The 18298-nt window shown below is 47.0% G+C and overlaps 1 protein-coding gene across 2 annotated transcripts in view; it reads right to left on the bottom strand.

The window, feature by feature from the left end:
- LOC142564698 (alpha-(1,3)-fucosyltransferase C-like) overlaps positions 1-18298 on the bottom strand; it is an 89279-nt gene that overhangs the window by 46098 nt on the left and 24883 nt on the right. For both annotated transcript variants that reach the window (XM_075675829.1, XM_075675830.1), the window contains exons 2-3: positions 14033-14179; positions 13934-13946 (exon numbers count right to left, since the gene is read on the bottom strand). The gene's annotated coding sequence lies outside the window, so the exon portion shown is untranslated. The remainder of the gene's footprint in view (positions 1-13933; positions 13947-14032; positions 14180-18298) is intronic.

Genomic DNA, 18298 nt, shown 5'->3' with positions numbered 1-18298 from the left:
TCAATTTTGTTCGCTTTAGATGTGTCATAAGGTTCGGTTTGCACAATTGTGATATCACTTTTCATTGTTGAGTTAGAGAATTGTAAACTTGATAGCATAGTTCTTCAAAATTTTGCTATATTCAAGACTGTATGAAGACAATGATGGGCCAAATAAATATTCCGCTTCCTAAAGCCACCAAATTATAACTTTTCTTTGGAAAGGAAAAGACCTCGTCAAATTCAGTGCAGTGGTCGTCGAAAAAAGCGATTTCCCAGTTCCCGCGTATCTATATAGAGGATCACATTCTTTAGCAAGTGTTCGTACCAACGAGCCCGGCTAGGCACTATTCTGAACTATATTGGAGCGCCCGAGATGAAGCTTCCTCCTAATGTGCCGCACTTACCCCGTTCTCTGGCTATGGTCGTTAAAGCGAGCCCTTGTCCGATAATGGAAGCAGGTGGAGACATAGCAACGAACAAGATAGGACGATGCCTTGTTTGTCCTTTGCTGTGTCTCCAAACGCTCGCACTGTCTGTACGCAATGTCGCCACACCAACAAGCGCGAAGAAACGTGTTATCAGATTAGCTTTTTGGAATACATAAAGATCGAAGCAGTTTGAAAGCTTCGATCTTTAGCTCTTTATCAGCGATGCGTGTTTAGAGAGTGCATACGTGAGGCACAGCACAATGCATTGGCGGGCTAGTTAGTACGAATCCATAATTACATTGTTTAGCGCAAAAGAACGAACACAAGAGAGACGACCCCCCCCCCTCCCCAGGACAAGGCGCTACTCTCAATTGACATCGTTTTATTGCGTCATTGCTTTATAGAGAGCAGAATCTGGAAGAGCATGCGCAGTGAGCACCACGTGCAGGAACCACCAACATCTGATCACCAGAGCGTACTCATGTGACAGAATACAAAAAAAAAACATATTCAGCGCAGTACAAGGTTACAGAAGGCACAATAATGCACTGCAAACCCACTGACTGCATGAACAAAGCTTCCGATAATTCTCGGGCGAACAACAACGAGGGCACCGTCACGGTAGCTGATATTTTAATTCAGCTACCGTGATTTTTAATGATTGTTTTTTTTCAGTGACAATGGCAATGGTTTAACTTTCACACATGACCTATCTAGGGACGGTAAACTCCAGTTTTTAGATTTGCAGCTAAAAGAATTATGGGGTTTTACGTGCCAAAACAACTTTCTGATTATGAGGCACGACGTAGTGGGCGACTGCGGAAATTTCGACCACCCGGGGTTCTTTAACGTGCACCTAATCTAAGTACACGGGTGTTTTCGCATTTAGCCCCCATCGAAATGCGGCCGCCGTGGCCGGGATTCGATCCCGCGACCTCGTGCTTAGCAGCCCTACACCGTAGCCACTAAGCAACCTCGGCGGGTCGATTTGCAGCTATCCTTACAAACAAGTCACGCCTGTTGGACGTCTTTCAATAGAATAAGCGCCAAAATTGACGGCACACAAGAAGAAAACGTGTTTTTACTGTTGTACGTACTCGCCATGTACACGTAAGGAACTTTCACCTTATGCGTCTGACACTCAAAGATTGTGAAACGCGCCATTGCTTTGATGTGTCTAGAATCTTCGTTAATGAAATCCTGTCATCAGGCTACGAACCAGAGTTTCATTGCACAGTTAAGTAGGCTGTAGGCTGCGGGTTACCCAAGTGTGGTGGTGACGTCATTCTCTGAGGTATTGCTTCAGAAACTGAAAGGGAAGCGTGTTACGGTTGGCGTGTAACACCCCGGGCAAAAAGGATGCTCAAAGACCATACCTAGCCGAAACGCAGGATGGATTCCTAATTTGCCATGGTAGCCTCGTGTGGCTACCGGTCTGGCAGGCGCCCCGCAGTGATGACAGGCCCCTTTGTGTGTGCGACCAAGGGGAGAACCCTTTCGACGAACTGTCCAACTCTAGGGGAGAATGCTTCCCGCGAACCAACATCACTTAGAAGAAAGGAGCAGCAGCAAAGCAGCAGCGGGGACATGCAAAGTCACCGGGAAAAGTGGAAGCCGCCGCCAAGCACCGTGGGACTCGGTGCATGTGGCGTGACGTTGACATGAGCAAGACCCCGCCTACAATTTTAGTGGGCCTATTTAAGGGGCCCCGCAATGTACTTTTTCAATTGATTCATTCTCTTCTTCTCAACTTCGACCAACCATTGAATAAACAGTGCAAGTTTCGCACTAGAAATTGTCTCGTCCATCCCTGGTCGCTATGGTCTACCGGACGCCTGGAGCGCCGACAACGCCACGCTACCCAATAGTAACGCCGGTCGAGGTTCGAGAAACGGCGTCGCAACAACTGTTGGCAGCGGCGGGATACGCTACCCTGGAGAACGCAACAATTGGTTGGCAGCGATTGGGATAAGCTACCCTAGAGACCCCAACTTTGGACGACATCTAAGAGATCGTCTTCTCTTCGTCCTAGTGACAACGTTCGGAAGGAAGGTGTCGGGATTCATGACTGCGTATGGTGAGTTCACGGCTTTTCTTCACTAAGATATCACTTGGTTTTACGTATTTCGTGCGGAAGTGCAGAGCAGTGATTTTTCTTAAACCGTTGACGGAAGTTTTGAGTACGTCGAGGTTGTTATAGAGTGAAGAGTTAGCAGCACTAAGGGCAGCCATGAACTTGAAGGCACTAAAGAAGTCAGAATTGTTTAGCTTGGCCAGACAGCTGGGCCTCCAAATTGCCGAATCAAAGAGAAAGCCGGAGATCATTGAGGCGATCGAAGCGAGCAGGGCAGACGACGATGAACTGAAGGGAGGCCTATAGAGCATTGCGGGTAAGGCGGAAGAGAGCAAGCGCCTAGAAGAAAAAGAAGAGCGTGACCGTGTTGCACGCGGCGCACTCGAAATGAGGCGCCTAGATATTGAGTTTCTGAAGGCTCAAATACCAGACCTAGGACAGAGGCGCGAGAATACGAGCGCATAATGACAGACTTGATGGCACCCTACGCAGCAGAAGGGGGCATAGGTTTTCTTCTGGTGCAGTTTGAGCGCTTGTGTGAGAAGGCAAAATTCGCGAGAAACACGTGGCCACAACGCTTGCTTACGTTGTTGCTACGTGAGGTAGCTGATATCATTGCCCGCATAGGGAAAGAAGCAGAGTACTTCGATAAAGTCAAAGCGAGTCTGCTTAAAAAGTATAGATTATCAGCAGAAGCATTCAGGCGAAAATTCAGGGAGGTCGAGAAGACCAAAAGTGAGTCATACTCAGATTTCGCATACACCTTCGAGGTAAACCTGAAAGAATGGCTCAGAGAAGTGGGTGCACGCGGCGACGCCGAAAAGACAATGCCGTGCGTTGCTTTAGAACAGTTCTACCGCCGGCTTTCCAGAAAACATCGCGGGGACGTGCAAACCCACTTGGGAAAGTGGGAGCCGCCGCCAAGCACCGTGAGACTCAGTGCATGTCACGTGACGTTGACATGAGCAAGATCCCGCCTACAATTTTCGTGGGCCTACTTAAGGGGCCCCGCAATGTACTTTTTCACTTGATTCATTCTCTTCTTCGCATCATTCACCAACCATTGAATAAACAGTGCAAGTTTCGCACTAGAAATCGTCTCGTCCTTGCCTGGTCGCCATGGTCTACCGGACGCCTGGAGCCCGCCGACAACACCACGCTACCCAATGGTAACGCCGGTCGAGGTTCGAGAAACGGCGTCGCAACAAGCGTCACAAAAGTAACTGTGTTGCACAAATGAAGAGGCCTGAAGTTGTGCCGTATTGCTATAGAGTGGCTCACAATCTAAAGAATGTCGCCACTAGATACCAAATCCCAGTAGTGTTTTCGGCTCCTCAGAAACTTTCAATCTTGTGCAGCCGTATTTCAAGAACAAGTAAAAACCAGATTGTGAAAAGAACCACCCGAAGGTTGTAGATTGTAGCGTCGGTGTGGTATATAAGATTCCGTTGTCATGTGGCAAAGTGTATGTAGGGCATGCAGTCAGGCCGCTGTGTTAATGAGCGTCTTAGAGAACATGAGCGATCCATACCGACAGGCACACGTTCCCATGTCGCTCAACATTGTAAAATATGAAAGTGGAAAGCTATATTTCGTGATACCACGATTCTGAAAAAGAGCTGTGATACCACCGGCCGAGAATTATCGGAAGCTTTTTTGCATACAGTCATTTGGTTCGCGGTGCATGAGTGTGCCTTCTTTAACCTTATACCGCGCTGAATATGGTTTTTGGGATTCTGTGACATGAGTGCGCTCTGGTGATCGGATGTTGGTGGTTCCTGCCCATGGTGCTCACTGCGGATGTTCTTCTATATTCTGCTCTCTATAGAGAACTGACGCAACAAAATGATGTCAACTGGGAGTAGCGTCTTGTCCTATCGTCTCTGTTGTGTCCGCTGTTTTGCGCTAAACAAAGCAATTATCGATACGTGAGGCACCCTCTGGCCAACCGAAAGGAGCACCTTACACGACCACTCATATTGCTGACTAGATTTTCAAATGCGTAAGCATTTCTGTGCTTACCCAACGAGAAAACTGTCCGTCCCTCCCGTAAGGCGATGTCTTTCAAGATGGCACCCGCAGCAGCGGCGAATTCCCCTTCGTGCTGCATCTCGCTTCAACGCGCTGAGCTACGCGGCAAGAACACAGAGCCCACGAAGCTGCCAGCACTCGCCGCACTGAGCCCACATCGCAGATCGCTTTCAGACTGGGGCCCGCGCGTCTCTCTTCAACACGAACACAGCGGCGAGAACACAGAGCGGACGATGCTGCTAGCAGTCGGCGCTCTCTGTGGCCCTCGCAAAATTCCAAAGCGCACAGCTACAGGGCTAGACGAGGTTCCCGTTAGGGGGATTAATGAACTAGGTGCAAAAAGGGAGGAAGCTCTGATGAAAGCAGTAGAAAAAAGTTTAAAAGCTAGATGAATGCCAGACAGTCAGCTACAAAGTAGAATGAATTTAATTTATAAAGATAAGGGCGAGAAAGATAGCATTCACTCGTGCAGACCGTTGGCCATTACATAGGTAATATACAGGTTAGCAATACAGGCAATTGAATTAAAGCTGCAAGCACGAGCAGAGAATAATGGCATTCTGGGAGAACTTCAGTATGGCTTCAGAATAGGTAGGCGTTTGGATGATAACATATTTGTTCTTACTCTGTGTATTGAAATATCAAGAGTAGAAAGCAGGCCGGTATATGTGGCCTTTTTAGACATTACAGGAGCGTATGACAACGCAGGCCGCAACACTTGTGGAATATTCTCGAAGGGGAAGGCTTGGGCGACGATTGTATACAGCTTTTGAGAGAGATTTACCTAGCAAATACCGTTTGCGTTGAATGGGAAGGGATGAGGGGCGAGAAGAATGTTGATATCAACAAGCGACTGAGGCAGGGGTGCCCTTTATCCCCACCGCTATTTATGATGTACATAATGAGGATGGAAAGGGCGCTAGAGGAAAGTAATATCGGGTTTAATCTCCCCTACAAACAGGCAAGTACAGTAGTAGAACAGCAGCTTCCAGCTTTGTTTTATGCGGACGACATTGTGTTGCTGGCTAACATGCAAAGTGATAGGCAACTTTTTGTTAATATTTGTGGACAGGAAGGCGACAATTTAGGTCCGAAATTTAGCGTTAAAAATCAGGTGTTATGGTATTCAATGATAACAGTGGACAGACAGTGTCAATTCAAGGCCAGGAAATACCTCGAGTAAAAGAATATAAATACCTTGGTATACGGATAAACGAAGGCAATAGACATATGGAAATACAGGAAAAAATAGTAACAGCTAAGGGGAAGAGAAATGCGGCCATAATGAAACACAGAGCGCTATGGGGACACAATAGGTACGAGGTGCTCTGGGGTATGTAGAAAGGTGTAATGGTTTCAGGACTTACATTTAGAAATGCGGTTGTTTGCTCGAAATTGGGGATACAATCAGGACTCGATGGCAACCAAAGGTCAGTGGGTTGCCTCGCATTGGGCGCTCACGGGAAGACTACAAATGAAGCTGTGCAGGGTGATATGGGCTGGACAAACTTTGAAGTGAGAGAAGCTCACAGTAAAATTGATTATGAAGGGCGACTGAGGAATATGGAAGAAAGTAAATGGGCTTGGAGAGTTTTCAGGCATTTGTACAGGAATAACATTGATTCACAGTGGAGTAAAATAACTAGGAAGCTTACCAGCAAGTATGCGGCCTGTGTGGGAAACAACACACCAACAAAGAACGTCAAGCGGAAAGTCAGAGAGGCTGACATAATCTCATGGGTGGCGGCAATGGAAAAGAAACCTGCCATGAGTAACTACTTAAGAGGAAAAAACGAAATCATGATAGAAACAATTTATGATAGCTCAAAGGGAAGCTCATTACTATTCGAGGCGAGATCAATATGCCTTAGAACACGCACTTGTAAAGCGAGATATAAGAAGAAAGGAGAAGCATGTGATTGCTGCGGTAAAGCTGGAGAAACGGTGCAGTGTGTTTTATTAGAATGTGAATCTGGCCCAGCGGTCAATTTAGACATCTCTGGTCTCCTTGAAGCCCTTGTGTTCAGCGAGACCAGGGGGAAAGTAAACATTCTCGCAGTAAAGATTAGTAAGCGGCGATTGGAAAATTGGCGGAAGTAGGGAAACGACAAAAAACGGAGACGTGCAAAAACAAAGTTCACAATAGGGGTTCAGCAAATTTGGTTATGGCCATTCATCGTGGGTTTCTTTTCTTTTTTTTCGTTTTAATATAGGTAGGACATTAGGGAATATAGTAACAAGAGCTTGGATGGGCAACCCACCGTCCCTTCAAAAGTGGACGCTCATAGCAGCCATCCATCCATCCAGCACATCGATCTCAACATACAGCCCTCGCGGCCGCGCCCGACGCCACCGCCGCCGGAGTGCGGTTGATCACAGTTCATAATGGCTCGACGCCTATGGATAATGCGCTAAAGAGCGATAACGGCTTATAATGATCGGAACGCCATCAGTGCACGTGGCACCGCCACCTGCAGTAGATTGCTTGCGTCATCAATTCTGCACCGCCGTCGACAGCAGTTCGTGCCGCCGCAGCGCTGTCGTTTGTACTGGTCGGATCAAGTTTCATAACATTGATGTGACGCCGGGCTGCGTGAAGATGAGCGAGGAAGTGGCACAGTGCTTACGCGTACTTAGACAACTCCCAGAGGAGTTTCGGCGTAAATTTTTACACGATTTCTTCTTTGGAGCTTTCTAGCTGCGTTTGACTGCTTGGGAGGCAGGCGCCGCGGCGACTCAGTGCTACAGCGTTCTGCCACTGAACCCGAGGTTGTGGGTGGATCATAGGCTGCCATGGCCCTGCAAATTGGCAGGATACCTGCAAAAACGCCCGTGTACCAGGCTTTGGGTGCACATGAAAAAAAAAGTCGCAGTTTCGCCCTAAAGGCGAAGCGTCAATTGCGATAACAAGTTAGTGGACAGCTAGCTATACGATGTAAGGATAGTAGTTTTACCGGCCGTATAAACTTGTAAACATAGGCACACTAACTCTCGCTGGGAAAAACGCGGCATCAGAGGAACACTGGGGAGTTGCTTGCTTTAGTATGCCTATGTAGAAGTGTCAGCCAATGACACCGACGGCTGTGGAACTTACAGCTCTTCGCGCTGCACTTCGTCTCGTCAGCCAAGAACAATCTCGAAGATAGTCCACACTAAGTGACTCGAAGGCAGCACTGCAGTCTTCACTATCAACCCTGCGGCGCGGACCACACGAACAACTGGTATTCGAGATTAGAGGACTAATTCATACCTTGACTGAGAAAGGACACCACGTGACATTTCAGTTGCTTTCAAGTCTCTGCCGCGTCATAGGTAACGAGCACGCCGATAACGCTGCTCGGTAGGCTCTTCAAGGCAACAAAGAGGAGTCGCTATAGTTATCAAGGACATGTGCCGCTAGAAATCATTGAATGCTCACCAGGGATATCATGTTCTCCATGTGGAATGAAGTTTTGAAAGCAACCGGCTGCGCCAGTTAGACTCTTCTCTCCGCCTTCGCATCCCAGCTGGACTTTGCCGACACGAGGCTACGCTGCTTAATCGAATATGGCTAGGAGTGTCCTTTACGAAGTCCTTTGCTTTCCGAATCGGAAGGGCCGACGATGCCTCGTGTGATGGCTGTGGCTGCGAGAAGACTCTTCAGCACCTTCTCTGTTACTGTCTTCCTTACAATTTACAGGGAGGACCGCTCGCAATTGCGACAGCGCGTTTGGACTAAAGTCCTTTAACAGAGGGAACAATTTTAGTATGCCGACATCACAAACCATGGCAGTGGAGAGCGACGAGGGCTCTGTTGCAGTATTTAAAGACATGAGACTTGGACAAGCCTATGTAGCCTGAACTGATGTTTACAGTGCTACAGGTGCTACTGTGCTCTGCGGTGATTGCATGTGGTGACCGTGACCTATTGTGATTCTTTATCTGCGCTGCCTTTCTTTCTCTATCTGTGCTTTCCTGTCCCTTTACGTCCTTCTCCCCTCTTTCCACAGCATAGTGTAGCAGACTGGATCTTCCCTGTCTGGTTCACCTCCTTGCCTTTCCCCTTTCTCATGTCTCTCTGTATAGGCATACAAACTAAATGAACAAGCGTGGTGCCACGCTCACAGAAGCAAACATGAAAACATATCACTAGATGACCGCGGAAAGTCGCTGTCAAGACTTTGGAGTGACCAAGCATGGCATCAGCAGCGAGCCCCCCCGAATCGACCTCCGTGCTCCTTCTCGCATCAACGTGTAGTAAGTCGCGAAAACACAATGCGCGGTGGATTGTCGCCGTCGCAGATGGGTTTCAAAATGCACCGCCCCCTCTCCTTACCCTCACCCTGGATCATTGCGCGCGACGGAAGACTGTGCGCTTCCTCCCCGCTTTCTTTGCTTGCATGCGCGAGATTCACCCGCCGTGCGGGCGCCGTATCTTGAAAGCGATCTGCGATGTTTGCAGAGTGCGCGTAGTGCCGGTAGCTTCCTATGCGCTGTGCTTTCGACGCTTCGTTCTCATTGAAGCGAGTTATGCAAGAAGGTCAATTCGATCGCTGCTGCGGCCGCGATTCCTCACTCCTTCATTTTGACAGACAGTTTCCGCGCTCATCGAGCGAAATGTGTTCATGGTTACCTGTGCGCGCGTAACACAGGGCTTGTTATTTTTAGTTACAACATGTTGGCGGGCTTGTTGTTCGAATCCTTGATAGTATGTGTAAGCGAGACTAAATGTAGCCGCACAAAGAAACAGACAAAAAGGGACAGCGCGGTCTCTGTCTGTCAGGTTCTTTCTACGTCCTCGTAATCCAATCGCGCTTGTAGGTTTGTTAAATTATGGGGTTTTACGTGCCAAAACCACTTTCTGATTGGGAGGCACGCCGTAGTGAGGACTCCGGAAATTTCAGAAGGGTTTGGGTGCGAGCTAGTTGGTACGGATCATTCATATTTAAAACAGCGCCAAAAAAACACGGACAAGGGTGGACACAGGACGCGCGCTGACTGCCAACAACACCTTTATTGGAGCCTGCGCAAATATATATAATTTGCAACGGGCATAAAGAGAGTGAAAGAAGAAGGGAAAGGCGAGTCATCGTCGGTCAACTCCTGCTGCGCTTGCGTCAGTGACATTAAACAATATAAAAGTAACCGTAACATGATGGACACAGGCCAAACTGATTAACTTCTAAGGAACTTAAGTTCTTTATTACAAAGTGCTACGGAAGGGGAACTAACACAGGTGGCTCCTAACTGACACATTGAAAATGCCTCAAAGGTTTCTCTGGTCATCTGATTGCTGTACCTTTTCAACACACGTGTGTCGTCAAGGAGTGGTGAACAGCCACACTTTGCACAATGCACACATCCCTACACATCCAACCATTCTAAAGTGGTGAAGCGCTCCATCGCCCTAGGGGCCCTTAGAAATGCGGTCGTTCGCTCTTGCCACCACTCGATGTCCAGCAGCCTCTCCAATCAAGTCCAGCGGCTTAAAGCAAGTGGCCATCCTGAACAACTGCTGTCATCCTTGGCGGAAGTTTTATTGCAAGAGGCTCGTTCCCCCAAGAAGCAGCGTGAGGCGGGTGATGTCTTAACCAAGACTGTTGCGATCCCGTATATAAATGGTGTGTTCCATTGCATCAAGAAAGCCGCAGGCCGGGCTGCTATAAAGGTCGTGTTTACTGCGCCTAACAAGTTGGGAAGGATGTGCAAAAAAGTCAACGAAAGCCGGAGAACACCTGGACTGTGCAATAAACAACACGTCGCCAAACCTGAAGATTGCAGTACCAATGTAGTGCATTCCATTCCCACCTCTTGCGGCTGCACGTACATAGGGCAAACAGGACGCTGTATCAATGAACGTTTGCGTGAGCATGCGCAATGTGTCAAGATAAAGACTTGCAGTAATCTGGCTGTTCATTGTGCAAAGGGTAGCTTTTCAACACTCCTTGACGACACACGTGTGTTGAAAAGGTACAGCAATCAGATGACCAGAGAAATCTTTGAGGCATTTTCAATGTCAGTTAGGAGCCAACTGTGTTAGTTCCCCTTCCATAGCACTTTGTGATAAAGAACTTACGTTCCTTAGAAGTTAATCTGTTTGGCCTGTGTACACCATGTTATGGTTACTTTTATATTGTTTAATGTCACTGACGCATGCGCAGCAGGAGTTGACCGACGGTGACTCGCCTTTCCCTTCTTCTTTCACTCTCTTTATGCCCGTTGCAAATTGTATATATTTGCGCAGGCTCCAATAAAGGTGTTGGCAGTCAGCGCTCGTCCTGTGTCCTTCCTTGTCCGCGTTTTTTTTTTGGGGGGGGGGCGCTGTTTTAAATATGAATGATCCGGAAATTTCCACCACCTGGGGTTCTTTAACGTGCACCTAAATCTAAGTACACGGGGGTTTTCGCATTTCGCCCCCATCGACATGCGGCCGCCTTTGCAGGGATCCGATCCCTTGACCTCAGGCTCAGAAGCCTATCACCATAGCCACTGAGCAACCACGGCGGGTTCTTGTACGTTATATCATTGCTAACTTAGTAAGGGTATGTTTACAAGCTTATACGGCCGGTACGACTGCTAGCCTTACTTCGTATAGCTGTCTACTAATTTGCTATCGCAATCGGTGCTTGGCCTTTCGGGCGAAACTGCGACTTGATTTTTTTTTACCTAGTACATAGTGCGAATCAATTAAGGGACAAGCAGGAGAGGGAGTACCATATAGTCAACGCATACATGAATCATCTCAAAATTTTCAGATGAAGAATAAAGCAAAATCTATGATAATAGAAAAGTGAGACGCAACTTCAGTACAATACAATTCACTCGAGAGGCATAAGAAAATGAAAACTTTTCCGTAAAGTATTCCAGTCGGCGATCGTCTTTGGGAAATAACATATTATATACATTGGTGTGTACGAAAGTCGGTTTAATATTATGCATATGTTTGTTGCGGGATGCTCCTGCCGTACCTTTACCAAAGCATCTTCAAGTCGAATTAGCAGCTTACCGATGTATATCGAACGGAGCATCTTGAGCACGGCGATGTTTCTCCTTTCTTTAGGAATTTCTAGTTGCAAAACAGCTGTCGGCGAGTTGTGACATTTATAACGATTGCATATAAATCGGCCGCATAATGTTTGGATGCTTTCAAATTGTTTTATTGCGACAGCAATTTTATGGACATTCCAGGCGCATTTTAGAGCGCAGCTCTTAATGGGCGGTTCCTGCGGCGTGCATCGGCCGCGGCGTACCCGACCGAACCAGCGAAAGATGAAAGAGCGAACGCGCTGGAGTAAATGAAAGACACGAGCCCCGAAGGTCGGAGACCAATGAAGGCGACTCCTCCAGCGACATGCGCGCCGGAAACCGGTTTCATGCGAACCCGCTCGGTGCGCACTCGTGTCTAGTCAATGCCGGACGTACCGCTCGTTTCGTACTATCGTCTGCTCGCGTCCGCTTTCGCTCGCGCTTGTTTGGTTTGCTTGGTTTGGTCTCGTTCGCGCTTGTTTCGATTCTCATGGTGTGCGATCGTTTTGAAATCGACGCGAATTATGTAGTACTTTCTGGTAGCCAGGCGGCACCGGTGCTCACACTGAAACCTTTGGCGAGTCATGTATAAAAGCCGACGTGCTTGACACGCAGATCAGATTTTCGACAATGGCCGGCTCTGCTACATATCTCTCTCAAATGCTTTGCTTCAATATGGCGCGAAATGAAAACACGTATTGAGCTGCACTCAAATTTCGCATGAGAGAATATCGTAATCGTCAGTTTTTTTTTGTCGTCGCCGTCGCCGTGGTGTTCGGTATAAAGTCCAAGGGCGAGAACACCGCCGCCGCGGTGGAAGGAAGGGCGGCGTTGTACTCCAGTAGCAACTGCGTATTGCGCGGCTGCGCGCGCCCTATCTAGAACGGCATTAGCGTTCCGCCGGTTTTACCTCGGAAAAGCCAATTTCAAATTTTGGATTTGGTTTGCTGATAGTTTCTCTCGATTTTGATAGCTATCTTGTGATTTCAACTATTTTGTCAGTATCCCTGAACGTGCGGCGAGTGTAATGGTTCTGTGCCTATATATTACGTGCTTCCTGCAGTAAACTTAGTTGCGAGTCTGGCCCTCTATTTGTCTCCTCTTATGTCTTGTGGAGGTACGCATCCGCTATAAATCAGTCTGCGTCAGCAGGCGTTTGGTATGTTGCGAAACTACGTATCCGAGCAGAAGAGGGTTGGACCCGGCCGCGTGTAGGCGTGCGCGGCTTAGCCATGTCTGGGGAAAGGGAGATCCTGGGCGTTGAGCCGATGCCGGGTGTTCGGACCTCTGAGGCGGAGGCAATGCACCTCTTCGGTCTCTGTTTCACATAGACGGCACCTCCAGACTGACCCACCGGGAGGAAATCGGCAGTCGCCTTTTCCTGGCCTCCTCTTCAATCTTTCGCTTTCTCTGTCGCTGTTTCTTCGTTGCTGTCTTCTTCTGATTTCCGAATTTCTGGGCTGCAAGAGTCAACCTGGCGTAGTTATCCAACCTTCGGTATTTTATGCTAGGTTATAGCGGCGATGCATATGGTCTTTCTCCAACCTCGTAGCGACCCCGTGTTGGGCTCGATGGTGGGTGGCTACCATCGCCGCCGAATTTCTGAAGGCTTACATGGCAAACACTCCTTCCCCCTTGAAGATCACGCCCTAAACAGAGGGCGCACCGAAGCGACTTTCCAGCTCTTTGTGAAACATAACGAAGATACCCTCCCAAAGTACCATGTCCTTCACAGTGAAGGCAACAAAACTGTAAGAAAACTGCCACGTTTCTCGCACCTAAATGCATTGGAAACACGATTGGACCTGGTTACAAAGCCTCAAAGATTGCAAGAGGAGACCTCCTCCTCGAACAGACAAAGAAAGGTCAAGTCGAAAAGCTCGCTTAACTCACCAGTATTGGTAAAGTTAATGTGACGATCTCTCCACATCGCTCGCTCAACACAAGCAGGGGAGTAATATCAGGCGACAATTTCCTGAACCTCAGTGACGAAGAGCTCCTTGAAGGATTCCAGGAGCAAAACGTTATCAAGGTACAAAGAATAACTCTCCGGCGAAATGACCAACAGATCTCCATGAAAAACGTGATACCCACACTTGGTACTAGTAATGTACCCAGTTCACTCCACGCAGGTTATTTTAAAATCATTGTAAGACCATACATACCGAACCAAAGCTGCTGGTATGTAAACTGCGGGTATGTAATAAATAAATAAATAAATAAATAAATAAATGTAAATAAATACATGCAAATAAATAAATAAATAAATGCGGTCCTTCAAGTGCCAGAGGTTCGGACATGCATCCAAACATCTACGGGAAAAAGAACGTGTGCGAAATGCAGTGCCAACCACCATCCATCTGACAACTGCAATACTCCTGCACAATGTTTAAGGGCGACCCCAGCTTACTCACGTAGCTGCCCTTGCTGGAAAAGAGAAAATGAAAGCATCGCAATCACTGTAAAGGAACACCTCTAATTCTTTGAAGCGGGGAAAAGGCTAAAGCACTTACCTCAAGTAAGCTACGCCAGTGCGGCGCGGCAAGGGGCAGCGCTACACCGGTTTCAGGAGTCTACAGGGTCCACGTCCGGTATTCCTGTCGAAACTCCATCCGCCCCCTTGGTGCCTGCAGGCACTGCTGCTCCATCATGCTTAAGTCCTGTTTTGATCGTCATTCCCATCAAGTTGTATGCAAAAAGAAATTCGCGTCGCCTCAGAATTCATGGATAACAGATGAGCTCCTAGCTTTAATGCGCAAGAAAGATCATCTTTACAATAAAACCAAGCGACAACCATTTAACAAGAATTTAGCCATTCGGTACAAGAAGTTTTCTAACCAGCTTTCTGCCACATTGAAAAGAGCTAAAAAAACATCATACGAAAGAAAAATTTTGGAATGCGGTAACAACGTAAAAAGGAAATGGGAAATTGTTAACTCCTTTTAAATAGGGCAAATAATCGCGAAAGTATAACAGAAATTGATTATAATTGTAAGGTGTACAAGACCGCCAAAGAAATAGCTGATGCGTTACTGATTTATTCTTTAGCAGCGAACTACAGAGACCTGCGCATGACAATCCCGTGCCCCAGCGCCTGCCAAAGTCTTGCTTTTTATTTCCAACTACAATCCAGGAAGTTCTAAACATTATAAACAACATGAAAATAACCGGCGCCGGCATCGACAAATTACGCCCATCCCATACAAAATTAATTGCACCCTTAATAACTGATGTCCTTGCAGACTTAACCAACATCATGTTTATATCAGGCAGTTTCCCACAGGAACTAAAACAAGGCAAGATCACCCCAATTCTTAAAAAAGGTGACCGCTCTTTAATTTCCAGTTACCGCCCCATCTGTGTATTACCTTTTTTTAGCAAGGTAATTGAAAACCTTGGTCGTCAAATTTGCCGGATTCAAAATAAAGTTGTTTCCATCCATCCATAGAAAACCTTTTAACTGATTACCTTACAAAATTTAACATTCTCTCACCATTCCAATACGGCTTTCGCTCGCGTTACTCGATTGAACTTGCTCTTGTTGCTCTAACCGATCAACTAAAACTCGCTATCGATCAAGGCAATTATACAGCTTCAGTATTTGTAGATTTAATCCCAAAGCGTTTGAGAAAATAAATCATCACATCTTATTTCATAAGCTTGAATCATTAGGAATTACTTGCCCAGCACTTTTGTTACTACAATATTACTTAACAGACAGAATGGAGGTAATAACTATTTCAGGCGTTCATTCTAAAACCATGTTCACTAACACTGGCGTGCCCCAGGGTTCCAGATTGGGTCCGCTTGTATTTTTACTATACGTCAATGATCTGCCTAACTGCCTCTGCTCTTCGAAATGTATACTTTATGCAGATGATACTATCATTAACTCCGATAAATGTCTTACAACCTTAGTATCTAATCTTAATGGTGATTTACACAGCCTGCTGGAGTGGTGCCATACCAACCAGCTACAGATAAGCCCGTCGAAAACAAAATTTGTTATATTCACGTCCCACCAATGAACACTTCACTCAATTCCTCCTATTTTTCTGGGCGCAAGTCCTATACTTGCAAGTTTTTCATGTAATTATATTGACATAGAAGCAGACAGAAATCTTAAATTTATTGAACAGTTAACCAAAGTGAAACAGAAGATTATCCACGGGATTAGGGTACTTCTAAAAGCATGAAACAATTAACCATCAAATATTACTATCGTTATATTTCTCATTTATTCATTCCCACATTAAAGGGACACTAAAGGTTACTATTAAGTCAACGTGGACTGTTGAAATACCATCCCAGAAACCTTGAAACGCTTGTTTCGTGCCAAGGAGAGACTTATTTTAAGAGAAAATGCGTTCTGAAGCGTCCGCGTACCTCTAGCGCAGATCAAATCGCCCGCCCTCCGATCGAGGAGAACTGACATCATGGTCTCATAGTGACGTTGCGCCATCGGTGAGTAGAACGGCGTCCGCAGACGGCGCTACCGCTTTTCTGCGCAAAACGCGAACGCGCGGCCAGAAACAGAGCCAAGACAGAGCCGACAGCAGAGCGAAAGCGGGAGTATGGTGGCTAGCGGAAGGAGAAACGAATTACGTCCCACGTTACGTCCCACGGCACACGGAGAGTCCGTTTTCGTTAAACTATAGGCTGCAGCAAGCTCGCAGCGTGGTCGGCGTGGTCTATGAGAAGCGACGAGCCTTTTCGCACTCGCAACAGGGCATAAAAATGTGCGAATCGACGCAAAACTCGGCCTAGAAATGTGCTTCGCCACAGCCAGGGCTCAATACGACCCAAGCTGGCACGACCCAGATGTCGTTTCCCGCACCGCCACCAGGCGCCGCTACTATACCTCACACTCCAGCGCAAGACGCCCATAAGCTGGTACTTCATTCTATGACGCTAACTTCGACGCTCGTCGCAATGGACCCTGACACCGACAGATTGGCTCGCGATGGTGGGCTCAACTTCAGCTATTTGAGCACCGACGAGCGCGACCTGCTTCTGAGGGTTCGCACTGCCGGCGTCGTTGCGTACTACGACGGCGGCCTCGACACCGGCTCTCCGGAGCGGGAAAGCAACGAGGGCTTCCCACGACATCACATGGACGTGGCATTCTCGCTGCTTGTTCCAAATGAAAGTTTCGCGAGCAGAACCCTCACAGCACGACGCGATAACGAAACTACTGAAACTCCAAAGCGTGCGCGGCGCAGAGTCGAGCGAAAACGAAACCTTTCGAACACCCATATTACTGAAGGGTAACGTCAAAATGTTATTTTTTCCTAGAATCGAATAGACGTAGACAAGTAGCATTTTTTCCGGCTTATAATCGAATGAAATGATATTTTTAATACGAGTAGTTGAGTATTAGTAACACAAATTATGAGGAGACCTTTCGTCATCGGGCTAGTACCGGAATGTCGCTGGGGGGTCTCAAATGGTGTCATGCATTTACCTCAATTTCTCGGTTACTAAAGCTCTGTTCGCGATTATATTGACGCCTTAGACGTTCTAGAACATTGCTCTACCATTTTAACTTGAGTTTCTGGTAACCTTTAGTGTCCCTTTAACTACTGCGTTACTTGCTGGCGAAACACTTACGTAACCCATTTAAACTCATTGCAAGTCCGACAGAATCAGGCTATCAGGATAATTACATTTAGCCCATATAACAACGCCTCATACCTTCACCAACTAATCACATTCTTTCAGTCATACAACTCATTAAATATAACCTAGGTACCTTTTTGTTCCGTCAAATCAATTACGCACGATGTGATAGCTTGATACCACAATCTTCTCTAATAAATACTAATATTACCAGGCTTGCAATAAATAGGAACATCATTTTACACAAAATACATACTAATTATGGCAAGCAGAGCCTCTATTCTTCATCTATCGCATTCTGGACCACACTACCATTACATATAAAAACACTTAAAATTCACGACCTTAAGAAACAACTAAAAGAGTAAATTATGTCGAATACTTATGCCTAGTTCATACTCACAACCATTCTTTCAGGGTGCCTTCATTTCATTTTCATTGCCATACCATTATGTTTCTGTTTCTGCCTCACATATACATTCGATTTAGCAAATTGCACTGTGTTTAACCCATCACCTGCTCGGTTACTTTATTAGTTGTCAACGAGATTATGTTACAGTGCTTTCTCTCATGGCATTTATGCACATGTAATTCTTCAATCATGGTATTCATACTGATACCTGTAATTCTTCCATGTGTTACGTTTCGCCTACGACGCGCGGTTTAGCCGGCGCGACTGCAACAATGCGGCAGACATTTTGGCCCGTTCGGCGTCGCCGCTACGCTCCCCGCCAGGCGTTTCCAGGCGTTTCCAGGCATGTTCCGATGCCACGTGTCTTCATGTGCGTGTGTGAGTGTATGTGCCATTGTGCCCGACCGGCGGCGATAACGAGAGTAGAAGTCACCTTCTCCTTCCAGTCATTGTGCCCGACCAGAGGCGCTACGAGAGCAGAAGTTACCTTCTCCTCCCTGTCTTTGTGCCCGACCAGCGGCGCTTCGACAGTATGCGTCACCTTAACCCATTGTACAATCACGTGCTCGTCTATTGAGGGGTTCCTTCTTGCCCTCAACTGCGAGAGTATAAAAACAGCTGCCCCCGGACGCCAAAAGGAGGGCTCCGATTTCTTCTGTTGAGTAAAGTGCTCTCCCGTCTCTCTACTTCGGTCAACCTGACCGCCAACTCTTTGCGATGTTAAAATAAACAAGTTGTTTTGTTGTTA

This window comes from Dermacentor variabilis, chromosome 11 (genome assembly GCF_050947875.1).
Source record: "Dermacentor variabilis isolate Ectoservices chromosome 11, ASM5094787v1, whole genome shotgun sequence".
In the NCBI taxonomy this organism is placed as follows: Eukaryota; Metazoa; Arthropoda; class Arachnida; order Ixodida; family Ixodidae; genus Dermacentor; species Dermacentor variabilis.
The sequence above is the reverse complement of the archived record's forward strand: the minus strand, read 5'-3'. Positions and strand labels throughout refer to the sequence as shown.